Genomic DNA, 27,076 nt, shown 5'->3' with positions numbered 1-27,076 from the left:
ATTTTTAGACTTGCTACCCTTCTTCTTGGTGAATTGAGTTTTCTTATTTTTTGGAATGTGTTGATCGTCTTTGGACTTCACACGTTCTTCCTTGTGTTCTGATCGTCCTCTTCTTTCGGATTTCTGCGAGGAAGTCTGAAAGTTATGAGAGGAACGTGTATCAGTATCTTGATATCTATCAGGTTTTCTCAAATTATCCCTATTGCTGAGAATATATCTCTTTTCAAAGTGCTCCTTTTGAGGAGACCTACCTCTGGATTGGGAATGCTTCTCTTTAGGTAGTGTCTGTCTAGTATTTTCCCACTTCTTTCTAGGAGTAGTGAGTATTTTTTTGATAAAAACTTTTTCAGGATTTTCTGTCAGTTCGGCTTTACTGGTTTCCCTCCCAAACTATCTCTAGCTAGTTCTTCATAGGATTTTGCAATTATTCTGGCCAGTTTGTATGGTTGCTCAGTTACATTAAGTTCTATTCGTTTTTGGCCGATTGCCACAGATGCTGCCTCACCTTTAATATCAGCTAATATTATAGCTGAGACCTGTTTGAAATCCTTCAGTAATTTCATACCGAGATTTAAAGCAGGCTCTGCCCCGTATTCATTTTGAATCTGTTTCAGGACGTCTGGTATCACCGCCATAGACGGTAAACCATGAGTTTTTGTGTAGATTGCAGTAACGACTGTACCCCAAGTGTCAGTCCTCCAGGTGTGGTGCGATCCCCATTGGTAAACAGATTGTTAGAATCCTGTGTTTCTCATGAGGTGTACTATCGGGAAATACTGCCTCGATCTGAGTAATTTTTTTAGCTAACCAGAATGGAATTTGTTGCTGTTTTGTGGGTAATTTACCAATGACTGATTGTATAGTCTGTGGTGTAATTTTGTTTGTGTTCCCTTGATGAAGGGTTTGCTGTGGAATTCTTATAGCAGGTTGGACTGTTAGTACCAACTGTCTATGTATTTTAATTGTTGTAGGGCGCCTTTAAACCAGAGCTGATGCTCTTGGTAAGTTAGTGGAATTTCAATGTCCTCAAAAGGAACGTATTCCGCTGGAGGTTCCTCTATCTTGTAGAAGTGGAACACATGTGTTGTTGGATTTGCTTCAGGGAAGATAATCCAAGAATCGAGTACCTCTGTCTGACGATATTCATGTGCCTCTATGACAAATATAACCCTCTTGGTGATAGGCCATTTTTGATAAGCTTTATGACTATTGTTTTCCTTAGGTTTCCCGGGATGATTATAGCATCCGGGTCATTTTGTAGGAAACCTGTAAGGTCTAAACCCGGTCGATTTGCAGACGCTGCAGTCCCACTTGCCCACGTATTATCCTCGTCGGCCATTTTGTTGAAAGTTATGCAGAGCAAGTTTCAAGGAGACAAAGATAAGGTGCACAATATTTTGGAGCACTGTATCCTTCAACGTTGAATCAAACCAAAAACTAATACATAGGATTTTTCGTCCTACTCAGTTATGGCGGATATTTTATCCTTTAACCCACTCCAGACATCTATTGGAGTATTTTATCGGAAAAAAGGTGTCTCTGTGAAAAGCACAACTGAGTTACTCTAGTATCTAGATTTAAATTAGTGCCTTACCAAACTTTGGGCACCATGTAGTGTAGTTCCTATATTACCAATAGGCTCTGCTCATTGGAATAATATATCCTATAGATGTGACGTAGGACTTATGTCTACTAGTTCTCTATCGAATATATTAGACTTAATTGTGAGTGCCAGCTAGCTCAGAGGTCACTAGAAACTTTCTCGAATTTATAAGAAGGGATTCATTTCTGACAACGGCATAAACATGACAACTTTGTTTCCCCAAGATAAAACTGATCTTCAGAGTCGTGGAAACAATAGATAGATTTTTTACTCAGTCATTCGTGCATGCTTCGTTTCACTAGAGGTGCAGAGAAAATAGAGAGACTGGCTTTTTCAATAAAAAGTATTTATTGAACAGTCTTCTTTCTCATGCAGAAGAAATGAACTGCTACAATCGTAATACTGGCTGTAAAGTATAATGTGTACAGCAAGAAGAGTTTTATAAAATAATACTGTAAAAGCATTGTATAGTTTATAAGCCATAAAATACATACATAAATAAATAAAGACTAAGGGGCCAATTCACAGAACTAACTTAAGACAAAATCCTAAACTTACTACTTTTGGTATTCACAGAAGTTAGGATTTTGTCTCAAATTTGTCTTAAGACAAACCTAAGACACACTTAAGACAGACTTAAGACAGACGTAAGACAAAATCCTAACTTAAGTCTGTCTTAAGTCCGTCCTAAGTTTGTCTTAAGACAAACTTACGACAAAATCCTATCTTCTGTGAATACCAAAAGTAGTACGTTTAGGATTTTGTCGTAAGTTAGTTCTGTGAATCGGGCTCTAAAAGTACCCAACTGGTGCTTCTAAAATACGCCTATCCCGATGTACCTAACCTAAGTCTAGTACGAGGGAAGAAGTAAGTGTGGTGTAGCATAAGTTTAGTATTCTTTTGCCAAGAATCTATCTAAGATTTCTCTTAGGGTCCAATCGGCTCCGTACCTTGGTTTGGAATGAAGGAGGTCAGTCTCAGGACTCGATTTCCCAACACCCCGCAAGGGGAGCTTGGAAACACTGGAGCTGGATTTCTCGGAAGGAGAAAAGATAGCATCTCTCTCAGTGCATCTGCTGGAGGGTCGGCTTCCTTCGGTACTTGCTGTAGCGAGATGCGTCTGGCAAGAAGATAGTAAAACTTCTCCAAACCACCTTGTGTTTGCTTGGGCAAGTGTGGGCATATTTATACCTTGAAGGTGCCGAGTTTGACGTAAAGGTGGACATAATAACGTCATCAAAGAGTCTCAGTTCTTTGAAAACTCCATGAGTTCTCGGACAAATCAATATTCATGCAAGGGGAAGTCCCTAACTGCTGAAGCTGAGTCCTCCAAGAAATCGTTGTGGAGTTTCAGAACTAGTGGAAGTAGCCATGCCGTATTTGGACTGCATGAGCTATGTCTAAATATGGTTTTGATTTCTAAGGACATGGTGATTTATACCTATATAAGGGCATGAATCGGGAAAATTACACTAGGGTCCTAAAATGTTAAACAACACTGGAAGGATATTGTGAAGGGCAACAACTGTCTCCCCTGGGTTTTTGGAGGAATCTTACCAGCAGAACTCTCTCCAGGTTTAAGTTTTATCAAATCTCATCATGGTGTAAGAACCAACATTGGCCATCCTTGGAGGACAATTCTATGCAAAATGAGCTACAAGATCTGACTCTAAAAAAGAAAGAAGTCGCACAATGGTATAATCATCTCCTTGCTGCTTTAGACTAGAAGCTGGAACATCCCTATGTGGTCTGGGAGGAGTACTTGCCCAGTGAAGAGCTGAAAGATCTTTGGCAAGTGTCTGTAGACACACTTTACCCATTGATTAAATCTGCTTCACTCAGGAGAAACCACTTTTTCACGCTGCATAGGAGTTATTGGTCCCCATTTAAAATATCTAAAATAAAGGGCAGTGGAGAAGCCAGATGTATGAGATGTGGTGCCCAGAAGGCAGACGATATCCATGTGTTTGCTTCCTGTCCTAAGATCCAAGAATTCTGGGGAAATGTGGGAAAGACACTCTCCAAGGCTCTGGGTATCGAGGTTGGGGTAGGTCCTATTCTTATCTTGTTTGACACTGTACTGATGCCTGAAGGGGTGTTAAAAAAAACAAAACAACACCACTGGGCCTGGGCTCCAATAGCACTGCTTAGCCACAAACTACTAATAAACAACAGAAGATGCTTGTGCTAGTCAATTAAACGCAAAAACCTTTTTTATCCAAAACATCGGAATCAAACCTAATGTTTTTTGTTTTTATTTTATTTTTGTTCATTTATTTTGCTCAGTGTTTCTTTTCCACATATTATTATTTTACATTTGGCAAACTTTTCAATTTTTTGGACCTTATGTACAAAACCTAAACATTAATATTTACAAAACAAATTACCAACAAAATCATTCAGACTTTCAAACATACTCCACTCATACCATTACAGATAGAAATACAGCTGGAATTATAATGTTCACAGCAAAGCCATATAACATCTGTTGTCTCAAAAGAGAAAATTCAATCTATTATTTAATCCTTTAGTTTGTTCAGTCTTTTTTCAAAGGCTATTAACAGTCTACGTGTTTCGAACTCGCGCCAATTTACGGAGTTCTCATCAGGACCATAGTCTGTAAAAGAGGAGAAAACCTTGCTTTAAAACAATGCTCTTTCTTAGTGTCTACAAGCTGAGCACTTCACTCCTACTCGCCTCCTTATCTTACCTCTTTTTAAATCAGAGTATAGGGAAATGGCAGTGTCCCCGACGGATGATCAAATTCTAAGGCAGAAAAATACAATGCACAACGTCACACTCAACTTATATACCACTGGCAGCTCAATTCATTCACTTCATCATGTTGTTATCCCACTTACTTTTAAACGGTGGGCGTGGGTCTAAGGCTTGATAGTTTATGCATCCTGGCTCTCTAGCAAAGAAAACGGAACTAGTAAATATTAGGTTCTTATGTCCATGTTACTCAATATTTACAAACCCCATTGGTTGTATGTACCTGGATTTTGGCAGACAGCTTTTGATGTCCGGGGTCCCGTGCTCCCGCCTGCAAAAAATGGCCAGACGAGTCGAAATTAGTAAACGGGGTCAGTAGCGTTTTCCGGAGAGAAAAACAATCTTAATGTCCAAAAGCGATTACCTTAACAGGTCGGGGCAACGAGCATTGAATGCAACCTCTCCTCGATGTAAACGCTGCGTTCAGAGTAGCGTTGACTTCCGGTTTTGCCAAGGATCCCGGGAGATGTAGTCCTGAGCGTGTGCTGTCCCTTAAATCAACGGATGATATTTCTAATATCAATAATAAGTGGTGGCATGTTATTTCTTTAGCCTTCCAATATATTTACTATCCTGAAGTGTTGAAATTGTAGCTCATTCCATAAGTATATTTTTTATTTTTTATTTTTGCTCTTTGATGTCAGGATTTTTGTTTTTGGTTTCTTATCTTCAGATTGATCACGCTGGGATGCACCGCGTAAGGAATATCAACTTAGATTATTGCAGGCCTTGGTCATATCGGTTTCAGTGTATAAGTCGAGTTCATATGGGTTTCTATGTATGAAACAAGTTCAGTCAAGGGTGTTACATTGAGCTTGGGGTGCATCATGGGTATTGTAGTTCAAACCTCATCCGTTATGAATGCTGGAATGCCCTCAATGCTTCCTCCATCAATAGAATTTCTGTATGTCAGTTGACACATTTCAGCAGCCTCCTCAACCAAGGGTGCCACCTGACTCGTATTGCAGACCCAAATTAAAGAGTTTGGGGCATAAATTATCCTAGTTTGAACAGTTCAGTTAGTTCATTCAGTCCCTCTATTGCAGAATTAAATTTCGCTATCAACATTGCTTCCCTTCTTGAGAGCTTGGCTTCTAGGTCACCACCTCTCACGTCGTTATCCACTTTTGAAATCACTGTCCAGATTAAATCTGTTTCTTTATGATTGTTTTCAAGCCAGTGGTTAACAAGGGGTGCTGATACCACATTATTTTTAATTCTCGATTTGTGCTGTTGGATCCTGGTTCGCACCTCTTGACTGGTTTTCCCGATGTACAATTGGTTGCAGGGACATATTATTCCATATATGACGAACCGAGATTTACAATTCGGGAATGTGTCATGCTTCCACTTTATGTTTCTGTGTTCAAACAGACTTCCTTCCTTTGTTGTATCACAACATGAGCACCCCCCCACATCTGTGGTGTCCTTGAATGGGCGGTAAGCCCAACAATGATCTTAAATCTGGATTTTTATCTTTTTGTGGCAGTGCCGCTCTTATTAATTGGTTGGCGATGCTAGAGTTCTTTTTGAATGCAAATAACGGCTCTTCTTTAAATGCTGCATCCAAATTTCTCAGTAGATGCCAATTCTTTTTGACTAGCTTTTTCAGTGCATTTGAGTTAGGACAAAATGTGGACACAAAAAACATTCTCTCGGTTTCTTTTTTTGTTTTCCTTTCCAATAAGCTTTCCCGCGGTGTCCACCATGCTCTTTTAAGGGACTTTTTCAATAGTTTTTTCGGGTATCCTCACTGTAACAGATTGTTTGTAAGATTCTCTGCATGTCTCAAATACTCATCCTTATATTGACAATTCCTTCGAATTCTTAAATATTGCCCATAAGGGAGGTTATCTTTGAGGCTCCGAGGGTGGTTGCTTTTAAAATGAAGGGATTTATTGCGGTCCGTTGTTTTTTTGTATAGTGTTGTCACTAATCCACCTTCAGAAGGGTATACCTCCACATCTACAAATGGCATCTTTTTCTGAGAATGTTCCATACTAAATTTAATAGTTGCCACTTTATTGTTTATCCAGCCGTGAAATTTCTTGAACAAAAAGAAAATAAAAACAAAAAACATTAGGTTTGATTCCAATGTTTTGAAGGGGTGTTAGGCTCCATGGGCTACAGAATGAATTGGTGTTCTATCTAATTTTGTTGGCTAGGAGACCGAGCTGTAAACTATGGCGTCAGGTAGATTCCCCAACTTGCAGTGCCTGGTGGAATTCAGTAAGATACTATGGAGATTTAGACCAGAAGGTTAATGCATACAGAGAAAGATCAGACCCTGGGTTACTTTGGAACTTGTTAGATGATCTTGTCCTTGATTAGACTAGACTAGTTTTTGGGATAAGCTCCAATGATTTTACCTCTTGGTCAGCTCATCATGTATGCTGCGGGGGTCCTCGTCAGAGCATAAGCTGAGACTGGAACCTCCAAGTTATATGCAGAAGGGGTGAATCGGGCCGAGAGGTTGTTATAGCTACGGATGTCATATGAGGAATTAAAAAATAAAATCTACAAAATAAATAAATACAGATTTAAGTGGATGCCTTTTGGCCTAGCATCTGCGTTGTTGGTCTTCCAAAGACTGGTGGAAAAGATGTTTGGAGACATGTCTGGTGTAAGTTGCTTCCAGGTGATATTTTAATTTGTGGTAAAGATGAACAAGACCAAGATTTGAAATTGAAAGTTTTGTTGCAAAGGGTATGTGACAATGGGCTAACTGTCAAATGGGAGAAATGCAAGTTGAAAGTGAGTAGTGTAACTTACTTGGGACACACTATTGATGCCAATGGTGTCAGACCCCGTGAGAAATTGGTAAATAATATTGTCAACACTATGACACCAGATCATAAGCATGATTTGAAATCATTCTAAGGGGTCATTGAGTTGTATGCCAAGAATGTAGAAAACTCTGCTGACAAAACTAAATGTATGAGGAGTTTGCCTTAAAAAATCTTGCAAATTTGAACAGAAAGATTTTTGTCAAAAAGAGTTTGACATGATTAAATCAGAAATTACTAATTAACCTTATTCGAATTGTTTTGATATAACCTGTAAAACCCTAATTTCTGCTGACGCCAGTGCTGATAGTCTAGGGGCAGTTCTGACCCAAAAACAAAATGGTGAGGATGTAGTCATATCGTATGCTTTGTGCACATTGTCTGAGGTGAAACAACATTATTCCGTTATCAAAAGTGAAGCCCTAACGTTTTTTTAGGCTGCTAGAGGTTTCAGACCATTTGCGTTTGGCATACCCTTTATAATCAGGATTGACCATAAGCCATTGGTTAATATTTTTCTGTTAAGGGGTCTGGCATAATGTCACCAAGAATTGCTAGATGGATGGTGAACCTACAGGAATATAATTTCGACATCCAATTTGTGTCTTGTGCGAGTAATAAATTTGCAGATGCATTATCCAGATATAAGACAATACCGAAATCTAGCACACATTTCCGGGATCATTTCCAGGAATTCAGATGGATCTCAGAATGTTTTGATGAGAAATCTGTTACCATGAAAGAATGGTTGGACGCTATGAAGTGTGATGTAGAATTGATGAGTTTGAGTAAATTCAGTAGGGAAGGTTGGCCTGATGATGTGACTGGCGTAAAGAACTATGTACAGGTTAAGGATGAGTTGAATGTTGATACATGGGGTGCAAGAAGGGGTGGTAACCGTATTCCTCCCACTGTGATGAGAAGTTAGGGTACGGCTATCAGGTTAATTTAGGTAGAAGTAAAACTGAAAGCAGGTTAAGAGAATTACGTTGGTGACCAGACATGGACAAGGATGTTGAGAGCGTGGTTAAGGATTGTGTGTTGTGTGGTAGTAGTGACAACATTTTTAAAATCAATACGCAACCGCTTCAACCAGTCAACTTTCCTGAGGGTGCCTGGTTGAAGGTGGCAATGGATAAAATGGGTCCCATTGATGTGTTGGGTAGAGGCAATAGATTTGTTTTGGTTATAGTGGATTATTATTCCAAATAGTTTGAACTGGAATTCATGTGAGAAGTGACAAGCAAATTGGTTATACAAGTTATGGAAAGGTTGTTTATTCAGGAAGGTTACCCAGATGAAGTTGTAACTGACAATGGACCTCAGTTTTGTTCTCAAAGAGTGGGGACAAATTTGAACAAAAGAAATATTCACCATTGCAAGACAACGGTGTACAATCCCAGAGCTCATGGTCTTGTGGAGAGGGTCTCTGACTGGGGGTGAGTGTCAAATGTTTCAGCGCTCCGACCATTATCTCCTTGTGTTTTCTGTGTTTGCCCTAAATTAGCAGGTTATGCCCAGACATGGATCCCTTGCTCATTTTGCCACTGGATTCAAGCTAGCCTGACTGATGAGGGGTGTTACCCCGAAACCGGTCATAGGATGCTTGTTTACGGTCCAGAGAAGACTTGGCTTAGCTGTTCGGACTGGACTGTTCCTATGAAGAACAGGGTCAAGACTGATTTGCATATGGATGGGTCTGAACTGGGGTGGCAAAGTGAGATAAAGAATGATGATGGATTCAACCAAGATCTGTAACTGAGGGTGAGTGTCTGAAAAGTTTCAGTGCTCCGTCCATCATCTTCATGTGTTTGCTTCTGGAAGGGGTTAACAGGATTGTTAAGGAGAGCATTCAGATAGCTGTTTGCAATGGTAAGGTGCAATTGTAAGGGACAAAGGTAGAACATGTCAATCAGATGTTGAAAGCATTTAGAATGATTATACATTGCACTATGGGATTGACGCCTTTTGACTTGTTGAGTAACAAGAAGCCGAAATTGGCAGTGTCTATAGGATCGAGTCATGGTTGCGTAGATATAAATGTAGAAGGACTTCACGAGAAGGTGCTTGGAAAACTCGAGGTGTATAAAAGGTATTTCGATGAGAAGTGTAGGGCTAAGGAATTTGCTGTGTCTTGTGGACAAATGGTTAAAGTCAAGTTACCAGAGGTACGTAAGAAAAGGCAGATCAATGTTAGGATGAAATGATAGATCCAGATTAAATAAGAACAGGTTGTTCAAGGTGATTGATGAAAGCACCAAGAGGGTAAATGAGCAAATGAGAGGATGCTTGCATGTGAGGGGTGGTGATAATCAAGAAAGATTTCCTGGTACAAGTCAGGAGGCATTCTATACCAAGGATGATCAAAAGGGAATCAGGAAAAAAGGATAGTAAAATTCCACAAGAGGTATAATGATTTTGTGTTTGGTTACAGTTCGTTATTTTTTGACCAACCTGTTTTATTTCCCTTACCAGGTGTTCTTGTTTAAACAATGTAACCATGTATATAGTTCATTGTATTCTTCGTGTATTCTTCTTGTACCACTGTAGCTTTGTTTTCACTGTAGGTTATCCCATATTTAGTTTTACCTATCATATTATATACAAAATCAGGACATATGTTATGATTTGTGTTCTGCATTCTCACTCCTGTGTGAGACTTTAGAACGTGTTGGATTGCAGTTAGTGAGAGGAGTATAGGAAGCTGCTCTATCCAGGCTTCTCCGGGGGTGTTGTACAATGAACTTCAGTAACTTATCTCGCTGTATCTCTGTATATGGGAAGACTTCACCACAGTATTCAGCAGCAACAAGAAAGGAAAAATTGCGAGTGGCATAAGGAAGGAAGATACAATCCCTTATAAAAACATCACTGCAGTGCACTGACCACTTAAAAACATTTGAAACCTGACAGAAGTAAGACTCAAATTCTCTCTTCTTAAAAATGTAGAAGGCACTGTCTTGACTTAAGTTGAAACATTATGAACAAGGAGAAGAAGGATTGGTATCTTTTTGGCCTTGCAATTTAAGCAACTAGAAAAGGTGTTCACAATCCAAGCCTAGAAAAACAACACGGGGAGCATCCTGTCATCCCCTGAAGAGATATCAAAAGATTTCACCTCTGGTGGGAGGCGAGCCGAACGCCAAGGAAGATGACCACTCACTAGAGGCGTTCCCGCAACTCACTGTTTAAATCCAAAATAATCTGACTCATTACCCATTAACTGAGGAATTTACAGTGCAGCTCTAAGCACCTGATGCGAGACCGCGGCACCCGGTGAGGCGTGAACAGTCCCGGAAGCCCGTGAGTTAGAAAAGTGTGAGTGGCCTAACTGTGTGTCGGACGGGGTCTAAGGTGGACTGGCACTTCGGAAACTGGTAGACAAGGGACTTGAGCTGGGCCGACTTGAGAAACGGCAGCACTGATGTCAGAGTGAGGAGAAGCCCTTCCTGTCCCTGTGGTGGCTGGTGTTGGGAGTGTCAGAAGTCCCACTGAGAGAGTGTGAGGAGGTATCAGCTAAGACGGCGTGGTCACCGAGTCAGGAGAAGCTGCAGCAGAACTGCTGGAAGCCAAGTTAACAGAGAAAAGGCCTCGGGAAACAGATCGGCCTGTAGTAATCGTAGCAGTCCTGACTGCCTAGTGGAAACCGGGCCAGCAGAGGTAAGGAGAGGTGCATGTGATGCTGGTGAAGCAGGGTGAGTGCACATGAGCCCCACACGAAAAGTGAACAAAGAGGGGGAAAAAGAGAATGCAGACACGGATTTGAGAGGACCTCCCCCTTCCTGCCGCTTCTCGAGTGGGAGTAGCGGGACCAACTGTGGTGGTGACCAGTTGCAGGTGCCGAGACTCACTGAGGCAACCAGGGGGGCTTGATTGACTGGCCCCAGGGCACCCGAGGAGGTGCCCACTGGGAGCCCTCACCAACACAAGGCACGTGGGGGACCTTCATTACCACAGAGGTCAGTCTGCAGAGGAACAGTGGAAGTGAGACATGACCTACAGGTGGCAAGGTGAGGACACACTGAACTTTACTTTACTATCCCACACTGCACAAGAGGTGATGTGAAACCACTGTGCTGTTTCCTGGTGAGCTACCAGAACAGGTATCAGTCATAATCCTAAATTAATGCTGCATGCACGGTCTTGTCAGTCGGTGACCGAGGTGGGACTGCAGACCCTAGGTGTTTCAGGAGACATCAGAGGTGCAGGCGACTCGGGAGAACCCGTGGGGTATAACTCAATAGTTCACAGGCTGGCGGCAGTGATTACCCCGGAGGGCCTGATGTCCCTGCATCGTTTACCACTTAAAAAATGCTCAACCAAGATGACAGGTGGAAACGGAACATGCACTCACACAAAACCAAATTAGACAGGTTCACGATGGACGAACGTCAAGAGCGGAAGACAATTCCCAGGACCAATCTCTACCCCTTTGCTAGCTGCCACCATAGGAGAGGAACCTCACACTCTGTGATGTCATGGCAGCCATAAGTGGAGTATGATTATCACTAGAAACAACTATGAACTCAGTCACGGCAGAGGTTTAGCTCATCAAAGCGGACCTCCGAAATATAAGCGCTAAAGTTAAGGAGGTGGAAGACACAACAGTTGATCTTCGGGCAGACACTGAGATACTAAAGAAACAAGTCGACGAACTGCAAGCCACAAGAAAACTGCTAGAAGCCAAGCTCACTGAGTATGAGGGCAGATCGTGACAAAATAATATACGCATAATTGAGATCCCTGAACGATCAGAAGGGCCAGCGGCTGACTTCTTTGTGGAGGACTGGTAGTGAATCACTTGCCATGCCAGCCATGTGGTCTATCACAATTTTTCTCAGTCAAAGGGGCACACCGGGTCCCTGGGGGACCACCGAAACCCGGGATCCCACAAAGCAAATCCGGGGCCCAAATATTCCATTTTCGCGACCGAGATGTTATACTACAGAAAACTCGTAGCACTCATCCAGTGTCATATGAAAATTGCACAATTAACTTCTTCCCCGACTTTACGATGAAGGTCCAGAGGCAAAGGAGAAGTTTCTTAGAAGTCAAAAAAGCACTGCGAGACAAGGGAGTGAAGTACTCCATGCTTTTCCTGGCGAAGCTGCGCGTTAAAGCTGACAGTAAGGCCTGGTTCTTCATGACTCCTAAAGAGGCCTAGGAGTGGATGGACGGATGGAGAGTGGTGGGGGCTCTGGTCCCAAGGTGCAATGGGACAGGCACACAAAGAGACCTGCAAAGCTCTCAGAGCAGTAGGCACAGGAGACCATGACACACATGACCAGCAGCCCCAAACGGAATGATGGACTATGTATTACCCTCTACTCCACTTTTGGAGACGATTAAGTAAGTAATGGAGGACTGTGGATGTTGCACTGTTCTAAAACGGTATGGTGGATCCGGCCCCATGGACTCCGGTCTCAAAGAGAACCCTAGACTGCATTATCATCACTCTGTTGTGTGTAGAACAGATGGGGACTGTATCTTTGGGATAAGTGACCACTGTTTTGATATGTTGGTAACACTTTCTGGTTCCTCAGCAACTATGGTGGTGGGAGCAATGGCTGAGCCACAGCTCTCCACAGTTGAGATTTGGGTGGGATGACAGGCACTCTGCAGAGAAATGTGGATACAGGTAGTTCAAGGCCCATATTACAGGAACACAGGGAGTGGGGTTTAATATTTTCCAGTATTGAAGGACAGTCTTTCGGAGAAATTATAGGGGGAAGGGACTATGCTTTTATTTAGTTATGTATTGATTGGTTGTAAACGGCAGTAGTTGAGCTATTACACCACGCAGAACGACCGGGCTGAGCTAAATGTAGAATCTCCATTCTGGCCTGCCCTCTGTGGCAGTGGGCCAATGGGAGAAGAGGGGACAAGAGGGACCTCAGACGGAATAAGGTTGATTCCATGATCACTCCCTTGTTGCGGCTACTAACCTGGAATGTTGATGGTCTGCGAGACAAATTGAAATGAGGGATAGTGCCTCAATACATCAAACAACACTGCCCGGACATAGTTCTGTTGCAGGAAATCCACCTAGTGGGCAACACTTGTAGGGCATTAGACCGTTGGGGCTATAAATTGGCGGCCCACGCTGGGTTTACCTCAGGGTCCAGGGGAGTTGGGATAATCCTACGGAAACAGATCCCTCTTCAAGTGGACGGATACACAGGGCAGATTTGCAGCTGTATCAGGCACATGGGAAGGGACAACTGTAACTATTTTGATGGTGAATGTTCCCCCAGAACTACATAACATAGTCTTCCCAGACCTGAGCAAAGTGTTGCTGGGGTTGTTAGAGGGAGAGCTCCTGATTGGAGGAGACTTTCACACGACCTTGTGTGATCAGAGGGATGGTTTCCCCCATGATGCCTACCATATAAACACTCTCGGTTGTTTGACTTCCTTACTGATGTGTGCCAAACTCACAACCCGATACACAACACTACAAATTTAACTCAGGAGCACACAATAGTCTTTCAAGAATAGATTGCATTCTTACCCTGGATGACCAAGTGGCCAATTTTTGTGAGGTGCGACACCAAGTGAGTGGCATCTCAGACCATTCCCTGATATGGGCGACCTACAATATGGTTACGCCATGCCCCCGGAAGATCATCTCACTGAACCCCAGGTACTTAAAAGTCCCACAAGTTAAGAATGGGCTGATACAGACTGTGGAGCACTACTTCAAAGAATTTGAAGCATCAGTAGAATCCCCACAGATCCTATGGGAAGCCTTCAAGGCGGTGGTCAGCGGGCAAGCACTCTACATCATTGTGGGACACAAAAGGAACAGGGGAGACGTCATGGAGAAGATAGAGAAGAAGATACTAGACTTATAGGCGGAGCTAACAGCAGAAGACACCAACACCACCAGACACACCCTGGGCCTTAAGGGGCGAGAGTACAGAGATTTAGCGACTGAGTCAGTAGGGGCTGGACACTTGGCCACCGAATACAAAATGTTACGAAATGGCGGACAAAGCGGGGAAATTATTTGCCTGACTGGATAGGCGCGAGCAAGCGAGTAGAAGGGTTACCACTATTAGCACTGATGCATGGTTAGTTTTAAAGGACCCACAAGAAATTACTGAAGCCTTCGCCACCTACTATTCTCTCCTATACACTCAAGCCACTAAAGCCATGGGAGAGCACACTAGAGAGTTGTTGGTAGACCTGCCCCTTCCCACCCATATCACTGAATATCTAGCACTGATGGTGGACGATCTCACAGATGAAGAGGTAGTCCAGACGTTTTGCAGTATCTAGTCGGGTAAAGCTATGGGACCAGATGGGTTCCCAATAGAATTATACAAGCTGGCAGCCCCTAGGGTGGTCCCCTATTTTAGGAACATGTATTCGGAAAGCAGGAAGAAGGGGAAGCTACCCAAAGACCAACGGTTCGCCTCTATAGTGGTCATTCGCAAGGAGGGCAAAACAAGGGACAAGTGTACCGCCTATCACCCCATCTCACTACTTAATGCAGAAGTCAAAACCCTAGCCAATTTACCAGCATCCTGGCTAATAAAGTCATCCGAGTCATATGCTACCTCCACCAAGACTACCCCCTCCACCAACACACATCACATCACTTAACCAAACCCTCCCACCAACCACATTCCCTTATTACACCGTTCATTACTCACATTAGAGACACATGCCACTACCGCGCCACCGGACCCACACATAATACACACACCCCGCATGATTGCGGCAGCATACGCACCCCTAACAGATATTGAATCCCCTCCGTTTATGATCACAGCTCCCCCTTGATAATATCATCCCTCCCAAAACCAACACTACTGCTACATCATCCTTGCTGCACAAAGATACTCCTAGCACATACATCCCCCATTCCAGCCCACCCCCCCAGTTCAGGTGTTGGAACATAATAGGACATTCCATTACCACAGAGAAAACACGCCGCCCTCCGATCACACATTAGACCCAAGTACACTCTCCACACCCACAACTCAGCTATCCACTTCCACAACTCAGCCATCCACATCCACAACTCAGCCATCCACATCCATAGCACAGCCTCCAACCCTACTCATACCTGCACCAGACCCCTTGCCCAGACCACAACGCAGCCATCCACATCCATAACACAGCCTCCAACCCTACTCATACATGCACCAGACATAATGAGATCATCATGATCTCATTACATCAAATCAAAGAAGAACTTCAAGCATTTAATGAGTTAATATTGAGACAACCGTGGTTCACCAGAGCTACAAGACAGTCTTAATCTAGTGGACACCTGAACCACATAATAGTCACTTCAAAACTTACTCTACCCAGCTGGAAATCAGTTCCCTTCCGTAATAAATCAACCCGCCCAATCCGTAGCACCAATCCGCTTTCGGAGAGCGACCTACTTTCTCTATTATAATCATACGAACCCTCTCTCACTAACCCTCTCGCTCCCATTTTATCGACTATCCCAACTATCCCCCCAACCCCCACTGGACCACTAAACACAATATTAGAGGCGTCATTGACAACAACCTAAGAAAAGTCCCCCTCATCAAGCCCCACCTTAAATGTATACTCCTAAACTGTAGATCGGCCTCAAGACACGCAGCAGACATAGCTGACCTCATTCTCACACAAGAATCAGACCTGATAATGTTAACCGAAACTTGGCTAAAGAAATACTCCACACCAATCACTGACATACTAATACCCCCAAACTACAACATCATCAGACTGGACAGAATTGATAAGACAGGGGGAGGTGTCACCTGCATACACCGTAGCAAGATCTCAGTAAACAGATCCATATCCCCTGTACTCCCTTCTTGCAAATACATATGCCTCGACATCACCAGTAATGGAAAACCAGAATGCTCTTTACACACCCTCTATCATCCACCAGGTGACAACCTCGCCTTCACTGAACACTTCATGGATTTGGTCTCATCTAACACCGGTCATCCAAATACCCAAATATTCCTTGGAGACTTCAATCTACACTGGAACGACCAAAATGACGCAGTGGTCAATAGTCTCAAAAACGTCCTCAATGACCTAGACCTCACCCAAATTTGTAACAGCCCTACACACGATAAAGGTTCAATCCTGGATATAATAATCTTTAAAAGAGATTTCCTTCAGTTAGAGTCGATCAAACCTTGCATCATATTATCACTTTCTTTATCAAGGAAACAGTGAAACTTAACTCGGTTCAATCCACAAGATCAAAAGTATGGAAAAGAGACTTGAAAAAAATCAACTCTAACATATTACCATCTTCCAGCTACAGTCTACTTCTGGCCTCTGCAGAGACTACCGAAGTTCATGACCTCACCAATCACTATCTCAATTCCATGAATTTGATACTAAATGAGGTAGCTCCTCTTCAACTAAAGAGAGTCTCCACAAAAGACGATAAGCCTTGGTACAATGGAATACTTAACGAGGATAGACGCTCTCTCTGAACGCACATGGAGATCAGTCCCATCCGCCAATCATCTCAAGATTCTAAGGAAGAAGAGAAATGCATATTACAGAAAGATCAAGCGCACTAAAGCAGACTTCTTCGGCTACCAACTAGACCAAGCAAAAAATTGTTCAAAAAACCTTTATGAATTAATCAAAACCCAATCTGAGGATGCTCCTCAACGCCCGCAAGACTTAGCTTGCCCACAACCCAATTGTGAAGAATTTGCTGCATACTTTACTCAGAAGACCGACAGCATCAACAAGGACCTCCTCAATGATCTAATCTTACACTCTGGACCCCATATGAAAACCTCCCCAACTTTGGCAATTGCACCACACCAAATCCCATCAAAGTTTGCCCTAAAAAATGACGCAGCTTGGTCATCCTTTGCTACTTACTGTGAAGAAGCTATATGCAAATAGCTTACTGTCCTCAATCCTGCCAATCACTTCACTGATCCTCTCCCCGCAAATGCTGTTAAAGACTTATCTCTACTGCTTCTACCTCTCTGGACCAAGATCATAAACAGCTCACTGCAACAAGGTTGCGTCCCGGACACCCTCAAAGCAGGACAGGTGTCACTCATTCTAAAGAAACCCACGGCCGACCCTACGGACCTAAACAACTATCATCCTATTTCCAGTATTCCTACCTTGGCCAAACTATTGGAAAAATGTGTACACCTCCAGCTGACAAGGCACATTGATCACTTTGACCTTCTTAACAAATACCAATCAGGCTTCCGAGCAGGTCACATCACTGAATCAGCCATGACACATATACTTGACCACGCTCTACAAATCCTTGATCAGAATGGAACCTGCCTACTCATCCTGCTGGACCTCTCCTCTGCCTTCGATACGGTCAAACATGAGAACTTGATAGATCTTCTGAAACATAGAATGGGATTATGAGGGTCAGTGCTAAATTGGTTTACCTCATTCCTCCAAAACTGGACACAACAATTCAAGGTCAATAACTCCCTGTCCAAACCCGTCCCAGTAACTTTGGGAGTCCCACAAGGATCCTCACTATCCCCGACATTGTTCAATCTTTTCTTGGAATCACTACCTGAAATTCTACACGTGTCTAACGTGCCATATCACATGTATGCTGATGACACACAACTATACTTTAAGATCCACACCGTAGAAGACATCAAATCGCTCAACACAACGCTTAGGAAATGCGATTCTCATATTAACATGACTAGAGAATCTGGATTTCATTAAAGACTCAGAGGCTGACATTATGCATAATCTTTTAATGCAGACCCAAGCAGCCGCATACATCACAATAGGTAAGGTTCTAAAACAGAATAAAGGCAACACATCAAGCCCATAAGACAGTAATAATCAGCCTCTTTTAAATGAACAAGAGATCAGTCCAAAAGGAAAAACTTGAAGCGTCAGTTAAACTTCAGAAGTAGAACAAATGGAGAAAGTGAAGGATTCCATCGATGAGGAAATAGATGACGTAAGGAATCCATTGATGATAATGATAAAAAAACAGCGATCAAGGGTTATCTGAAAAGAGAAGGAAATTAGATTGCGAAAATAATTAGCAAAAAGAAAATTCAAAGATAATACAATATTAGAATGCATTACAATGAAATGTTATAAACAACATTGTCAATGAAACACCACCAGAGGGTGGAAGGGAAGGATAATGTCAGCCTCCGAGTCTTTAATGAAATCCAGATTCTCTAGTCATGTTAATATGAGAATCGCAATTTCATTACAAGACCGGAGGCTACATTATGCATGTTGGTAGCTTTCTAAAACAACATTAGACATTTGTTCAATAGGTTTACAGTAATGACGTGCAAAAGTACTGGCATTAGACCAATCAGCAGCCTTAAGGATGTCATCCAACTTACCTCCAGACCAGAACGATGTACTGGCCATAGCACCTCTTAATGAATGAGCTTGAAATTTGTTTAAATCAATACCAGCAAGACTCATAGCAGTTTTGACCATCTACCAATAGAAGAGGAGGAAATTCCTTTGTAGGGTTTAACAAAGGAAATAAGCAATTGATTAACACCTTCAGGACGAAGGTGAACCATCCTCTGAGCGTATTCTTTCATGCACTCCACAATGCAGAGTTTGGGACAAAGGTCGAAACGAGGATAAAAGATAGTGTCAGACATAGTTTTAGTTCTCTTAAAAATATCAAATGTGACTCCAAACACATTGTAAGAGCGTCTTGAAATTTCCAGAGCTCTGATGTCTGAAGCTCTTCTACAAGAGATTAGGCACAAAAGAGTGGCTAGTTTAATAGAAAGCTGTTGCCTGTTAAGAAGATAATTAGATGGCCAATTATTGAAGAGGTTGAGAATTAGTTTGACATCCCAAAGAGTCTCATATCTGGTTTTAGGAGGTCTCCTCAAGCGGATACTTTTCATGACTCTACAGATAATGGCATTTTTACCAATAGTCTTACCATTGATGAGGGTATGACCAGCAGAAATGGCAGAGCTATAGCAATTGATGGATCTATTACTCAGGCCCCTCTCAAATTGTTCTACCTGGTAGTTGACTATGTCAACAATAGGGGCCTCCAAGGAATCCAGGTTCCTCTCCAAGCACCAGTGTACCCATACTTTCCAGATACTATCGTATCTGTAGTGTGTGCCTGGTGCCCAATATTCTCTGAGGAAGTTTGAAGCTGTCTCCCAAAGGCCTGAGATTTCATTAGCTCTCCTGACACTTTCCAGGCAAGAAGGGATGAACTCCTGCTCAGAGTTAGGGGATGAATTCGACCGTCTATGTCCATGAGAAGATCTTCCAGGGAAGGAATTAAAAAGGGAACACTGCAAGTCAGTTCTAGAATGGTCGGGAACCAAGCCTGAGAGGTACAGAAAGGGGTTATCAATATGAGGCAACATTGCTCTTGTCTCACTTTCTGTAGGACCCTCTGAATCATGGAAAAGGGAGGGAAGGCATATCCTCGGATCTCTTTCCACGATTGCGGGAAGGTGTTGACTGCCAGAGCACCTGGGTCAGGCATCTAGCTGAAGTAGTTCTCGATTTCGAATGTCAATCTGCTTGCGAACAAATCTATCTCTAAAGGACCCCAGATCTTGTTCAGGGTATAGAATACGGAAACCTTCAGTTTCCAACCGCTGTAATCCATGAGGAACCTAGAGTTCCAATCCGCCGAGAAGTTCGCTTTCCCTGGAAGGTATTCTGCTGTGAGGGAAATCTTGTGCTCCTGACAAAAAGTCCAAAGTTTCTTGGCTAGATTCAATAAATCTGCAGATTTTGTGCCACCCAGACGGTTGATATAAGCCACAGTCTGAAGAGAGTGTTTGAAACTCATAAGGGCGTACAGCCCGGCAGTCAATTCGAGGGAGTTTATGTGGTGAAGAGATTCCTCTCGAGACCACAGACCAGCAGTGTTTTGATTGAGTAGACAGTCTGCCCAGCCATGAAGGCTTGCATCTGATTCCAAAACAAATTCTGGTTTTGGACCAAAGATTGCTTTGCTATTCCACGCTTCTAGGTTGTTCAGCCAGCAATTTAATTCCGAACGGGCTTCTTGGTCCAAGCAAACTCGGTCTCCGTACCATAGTCTGGATCTCAGGGTTCTTGCTTTGATCCTCTGAAGGGCTCGATAATTGAGGGGTCCAGGAAATATGGCTTGGATAGAAGACAAGAGAAGGCCTAGGAGTCTGGCAAGTTCTCTCAGGGATAGGTCTTGATGTTTCAAAACATACCTTATTTCCTTTTTTATTTTTGAGATTTTTTTCGAGGGGAGAAGAAGAAGACAATGTATCGTATGTACCGTGAATCCCAGAAACTCCATGGACATTGTGGGAGTCAAAGATGATTTTTCTTTGTTTATGATGAATCCAAGATTTTCTAGAAGATTCATCGTGAAGTTGAGATCTTGGACCAGTTGATGAGGATCTTGGGACATAATAAGGATGTTGTTGTGGTAAATGACTAGACAAACTCCCCTTGATCTTAGATAAGATACGACAGCTCTCATAACTTTGGTGAAGCACCTAGGGGTGGATGAGAGACTGAAGGGGAGTGCCTGAAATTGGTATAAGTGATTTTTCCCAAGAAATTGAAGGAAGGGTTGATGAATCTTGGCCATGGGAATAGTGAAGTAAGCATCTTTCAGGTCTAGTTTGACTAGCCAATCTTTTTCTAGTAGTAAACCCCTGAGAAGATGGATGCCCTCCATCTTGAAATGTCTGTACATCAGGAATTTGTTCAGGTCTCGTAAGTTTATAATGGGTCTCCAACCCTTGTCCTTTTTTTCCACTAAAAAAAGGTTGCTCATGAACCCTAGTTGATCGATTGGGACCTCTAAAACTTCACCCTTTTGAATCATGGAGGAGAACTCTTCCTCTATAATCCTTTGTTGGTCCAGAGTCATGTGAATCTCCCTAAGAAAAGAAGTTTCAACAGGTGTATGTGTGAAGTCTATCATAAATCCCTTCACCGTGTTTAAAACCCAAGAATCTTGAGTAATTATTTTCCAGTTCTTTAAAAAATGTCTGAGTCTTCCGCCCACCTTTATGGGGGAAGAAAGAGAAGGAAGAACACTGAGGATGTGTTGGAATTGTTTGTACCGCGTGATCTGTGACCTTTGCCTCGTTGGCCTCTACCTCTTTGTGGGTACAATAGAGTGGTATTAAATTGTTGTTGGTATCCCCTGCCATAGCCACGGCCTCTTGAATAGGGCCTCTGGTTGTAGCGGCCGGAAGGTTGGCCCCGTCTTCCAGCCCGTCCAAGAAAGTTGTTGTTGAAGACTTTGCGCATATTTTGTTGCGCTTTATCAAGTGCAGTAAATGTGGAAACATATTTTCCAAGACACTTAATCAGATCTTCCCCAAACAGCAGTCCCTTAGGATTCTGGGAGGGTTCTTTGTCAGCCAAATTCCATGATTTGGCGTTTATCCTCGTAAGGACAAGTCTACGTCTCTCCGAATTAATGCTGGCATTTGCATTTCCCAGGAGGATAATAGCTCTCTGGCTCCATCCTCTAACCATGTCGGTATCCAGATGAGTGTCGTTGATGTGGCTTTCCTCGGCCGAGTCCAGGGTCCTAGCTAGTGGACCCAGAACATCCAGGAGAAGATCCTGGCATCCTTTGAACGACTTCTCCATACCTTTTCTTGGGTCACGCCCAAGTTTAAAACGTAATAAGTTGTGGGTCTAGATTGGGTGTATAACATATTTTATCTTCTAAGGAAGGTCTCGAGCACTGAGCTCTAAGATCATGTTGCGTTCCTCTGTCTCGTTGGTTCCTGATCCACTTCGTAAAACACTTAGATACATGTTCTTGTGGGACCTAATCCGAGCTTCTGGGATGTTTTAATTTTTGTGGGGAGAGCATTTCTTCTCCTGGTGGGTTAAGGATTGCACTCTTAGAGGAGGAAGGGAGATCTTCCATCAAATTCGTCGAGACCCTCTTCATTCTCATTAAGATCAAGGACGTATTTGTCCATTAATTCAGAAGATTCATTTGAGTCACCATCCTCCGCGATGTAAGGGGTCCTATTAAATTTTGTGCCGCCAAGGGCACCCTGGGGGTTTAAGGTGCGAAGACTTCCACTGTTAGTCGACGTGCCAAGACCTCCATTGCTTGGTGAGGTGCCAAGACCTCCTGAATAATTGCTCTCCAGGTTTTTATTCTTTCTTAGTCTCTTGCCCCTTGAATTTGTACCAAACTGAGACTGAGACTGGGGCTCAGTGACGTCCTCTAATGGGAATGAACGTTTAGACATCATTAATTCAGACAAGCTCTCCATCATGCTGGACTTAACCTCCATGTGGAGCATTTTCTTAAAAGTCACCTTGTCCAGATTAGGGGTAGGGGCTGAGGCCCCATCTAAATCTGATTCGGACATAATAGATTAACGTATTATAAAGTGTAAAGAACAGGGGTAAGAGCCTGTTTCAAAATAAACAAGGATAGTATCCTTGATAGGGGGCATATACTTAGGTGAGTAATATAAGGGGCCCAGTTCAACAAAGCTAGTATTTTAAACAAAAGCAGTGTTCCAATAAAGCCCCTTTTTTTATGTGATCAATTTGGGGTGTTGCACTCTTTTTCAGTCACTCTCAGATTAAAAATAGGGTGAGATGCGGTAACATCCTGTCGACAACATCCTTTGAAACAGAGAAATAGCTCTCAAGCGCTTCGTTGTCATGGCAACCCCCCGGCTCGAGCTCGATCGGCTTCGCGATCAGCTGGATGACGGAGGGGTAGAGTAGCGACCCTTAGCAACGGGAGGACGAAGCGTTCCCGTTGCTAACGTGCTTTCGTCTTTCCTCTTGGCCCAGCGTTACGGGGAAGTCGAGGAAATGGCCCGAGCCTCAAATGGTGAACCCGTGGAGAGAAGTAGGTCCGAGCTTCAAATGGTAAGCTTGTTGAGAAAATTACGCTCTAGAGAGCGACGGGAGAGAGATTTGCTTCTGTTATAAGAAAACCTGGCCTCAATGAACAATAAACAAGGTTAAATCGCGCACCTGAAAAGAAAAGGTGTTAGGGCATAATATGAAACAATGCTAATTAAGGGATAAAAAACATTAAAACGGGAGAAAATATTTTGGAAATCCCCATAAATTGGAGATCAGTAGGGAGGAGGGTGTAGGGAGGGTGGGGTGAAAGCCACGCTGTAGATACACCCTGAAAGTAAAATAGAGGTTACGGCAAATACAGTAAAATGAGAGAAATAAAGCCAACTTATCAGCTTGGAGCCGCATTTAAAAGAGCCTGATTATTACTGTCTCATGGGCTTTATATGTTGCCTTTATTCTGTTTTAGAACCTTACCTATTGCGAAGTATGCGGCTGCATGGGTCTGCATTAAAAGATTATGCGTAATGTAGCCTTCGGTCTTGTAATGAAATACCCAGACATGACTGGCAGAAAACCATCTCAAATTGAATGTCCAAAAAAACGAATTCCTCCTAATCGCTCCACCCGTCCAAGTCCCCACAATGCAAGACTGGATCAATAATCTTACGACACTCAATGGTCAAACAACCATTGTGGATTCAGCAAAATCACTGGGAATAACTCTTGACAATAACCTCAATATGCAAAAACACATCAGCAACGCAACTAAGGGAGCACATTTCCAGATAAACACACTGAGAAAGCTGAAACCTTTACTGCCAGAAAATGACTTCAAGCAGGCAGTTCAAGCTCTAGTTACCCCTCGAATGGATTACGGAAGTGTCTCTCTTTGTGGCCTGCACAAAGTTACAACGGCACCTCTAAGAGCTTCAATCAATGCTGCAGGGAGACTCATCACTGGCTCTAAAAGAAGTTCACACATCTCTCCAGACCTAAAATCCTTGAATTGGCTACCTCTGGAAGCCAGAATTCATTTGAAAATAGCGTGCATGACGCACAAAGCCATGCAAAACAAGGCACCCAGCTATCTGGCACAGAAACTGACGATCTCTGGTGGGATCAGATCCTCAAGAAGTGCTGAAAACATACTTCTGAAACCGTAAAGATTCAATAATAAGAAAACATATAACCGAACCTTTTCAGGGATGGCGCCCAGAATCTGGAATGCCTTGCCCCCAGAAACCAGACTTAACTCCTCTACTGCATCCTTCAAAAAAGAAGTAAAATCGAGTCTCATGGCCAAATTCACCTGAGCATGTTCTAAAGAAATTTTGAGACCAAACGTACCCAACTGCTAACCCTTATTATGTCAAGGGACCACCCAGGCAACCTAGACATTATATCTACCCTTTACCGAACTCACAGAGGTAGATTTGTGATGTACCTTATTACTTTGTTTTACACAATGTTATATATACGAGCTTTGACCTGCATTGAACTGATGTGTAAAGATCTCTTCTTACTGTAAAGCGCTCTGATAGCCGCAAGGGTCTTGTTCGCGCTCTATAAAACTTTCTAAATAAATAAAATAAATAAATAAATAAATATCAGAGGAAGAAATTGCAGACATCATCAAATCTATGAACACTGGTAAAGCACCTGGGAATTATAGCTTCCCCATGGAGTTCAATAGTATGGTAGCACCCACAATAATGCTGTTGCTGTGTAGGGTGTTCAGGACACAAATGATAATCGTGGACTTCACACAGAGTTAGAGGGCGGTTATATCGTTGCTTCCTGACCCTATTATAATTCCTCTGCATAGTGCCAACTGCAGGCCTTTCGCTTTTAAAAGTAGATGCAAAAATGCAAGTCAAGGTCTGAGAATGAAGGTTGCAAAAGCTGATCCCCATGGTTGTGCACAGCAATCAGGTAGGCTTTGTCCCCAGACTTTGAGACAACATATGACTCTTCTTAACCTCATGTGGAATGTATTAATTAAACAAAATAAAAAGGTGACTCGCTGTCTAGATGCGGTGCAAGCAATTATTGAGAGGTGGGGGACTAAATTTCAGGACTCTGAGGAGGGTTGACCTAGGTCCTTGCTTTAACCAGAACATGTAAGGGGTATTCCAATCACCCACAGATTTCATACATTGCAATGGAATAGCAATGCATTCTTATGAGATGTCTGCTTTTACCAATGCTCTTCTTGCTGGCCTTAGAACCTTCGGCAGTAGTTTTTAGAGAAGAAAGAGGGGTGAAGGGGATTACTAGAGAATCAAAGCACCTGCTGTTTGCGGATGACATACTATTTATGCTATTTCCTCAATAGTGGGTGCTTCTAGATTTAGTCACCCAATTTCCCATTTTCTCTGGATATAAAATAAAGTAATTCAAAAGTGAGGTGATCGCCTTGGCTGCTGCCACTATGAAGTGCTCAGTCGGTGGTTATCTATTCCAAAGCTATCCCCAGAAAATCAGCTACTTCGAAATTTTGAGTTTCTTGAATCACACTTTTTCAGACATGATCCATGACAGCATACCTGTTTGCTGAACAAATCAATTAGAGAGTTTTTCAAAAGGGGACTTGACTCACAAGTTGGTGAAGATTAAATGGTACTTGAATACCCTATTTCCACTTTAAACAACCCAGCAAGACAACCTGGAAACCATGCTAATTGCTGGACTGAATGGCCTAACAAAAGTGTCCAGCTCGTGGAGAATCTGCTGGAGGACAGCACTTGGAAGTTGTTCCAAAGTCTGAAAGTTGAGTTGAGTTTCTCAACGGACCAGTGCTCGAGATGCATACAACTGAAACCCTAACTGTGCAGTCAGTGCGACAGTCCTAGGTCCTCACATTGTGTCATAGCCACCAGCCCCTGGATACATGAAAAGATTGTTTAGCTTCGGAGCGTGACTCCGGACTTTACAAATCTGGATAACTGTTTTTCAATGTCACGAGGTGTACTCTGCTGAATAAATGATCATCTTTGCAATGCAATAGGTCTCTCATTTTGGGGAGTTTAAGATATTGGCATTGTAAATGACAATGCATTTTATCTGTATTGATAATTAACACAAAAATAAAAGGCATTGTCATTTACAATGCCAATTGCTCAAACTCTTGTAAATGCGAGACCTCGGTCGCAATTGTCCCGGGCTGCTTGGAAAGTGAAAGTGTGCATGGCCTGCCGAATGTTGCAGGAAAGCATGTCGTGCCAGTAGTAGGCGAAACTCATAAAAGAAAATAGTGCTTACAGACTAAATAAGACGTACTGTGTAACAAACAAAGTAAAAGAGCCGGTCCTCATGGGAGGTTACAACAGCCGCGGTCGGTAGTAGGAGTTCCTGCAGGGCGGTGACGTGGGGAGGGGCAGGGGGAGGGGCAGGGTGGGGGGTAGTAATGTATGGATTATGGAGTTTAACAGGTAAGTAAACATATAAATAACTAATACGAATTTCGTTGCGCGCACTGCATCATATTTAGTGATGCAGTGCACGCAACGAAATTTGTTTTATGTATTTATATGTTTGCTTACCTGTTAAACTCTGTAATCCATACATTACTACCCCCCACCCTGCCCCTCCCCCTCCCCACGTCACCGCCCTGCAGGAACTCCTACTACCAACCGCGGCTGGGTTACAAATGAAGACAAGGCAGTACTAAGGAGGGACTAGCAAGTCTTTTAATGAATCAGAAGCCAGCATTTACGAAGGACAGTGACAAAAGCCAAATACAAATACGGGCAGAGTGTGTGCGGGGCTTCAAGTCCATACTGGAATACAGCATGCCTCGCAGAGCAGCGCATCAGCTGTGGTAGCCGAATGGTATACCTATGGCCATGCACTTTGTGAGCTGCGTGCTTCTTGAAATGGGTTTGGTCCAGCATGAGAGATACAAGTGGCCTGGTCTTTACCACATCGCCATTGCTAACTTCATGACCCTCTCGAACTGTTAGTACTCAATACCCATTAGAAAAGATGGATTGACACAGCCTTCGCTGTGGTGAAGATATGCATTTTGCAACTGGTGCAACAACCTGATGCGCATGGCTTCCTATGAGCATACAATTTGAAATTGAAAGATCAGCTTCATATATTTGATTAAATATATGGGTTG

The sequence above is a fragment of the Lissotriton helveticus genome, chromosome 3_1 (genome assembly GCF_964261635.1).
Source record: "Lissotriton helveticus chromosome 3_1, aLisHel1.1, whole genome shotgun sequence".
NCBI lineage: Eukaryota > Metazoa > Chordata > Amphibia > Caudata > Salamandridae > Lissotriton > Lissotriton helveticus.
This window is presented reverse-complemented; position numbering follows the sequence as displayed.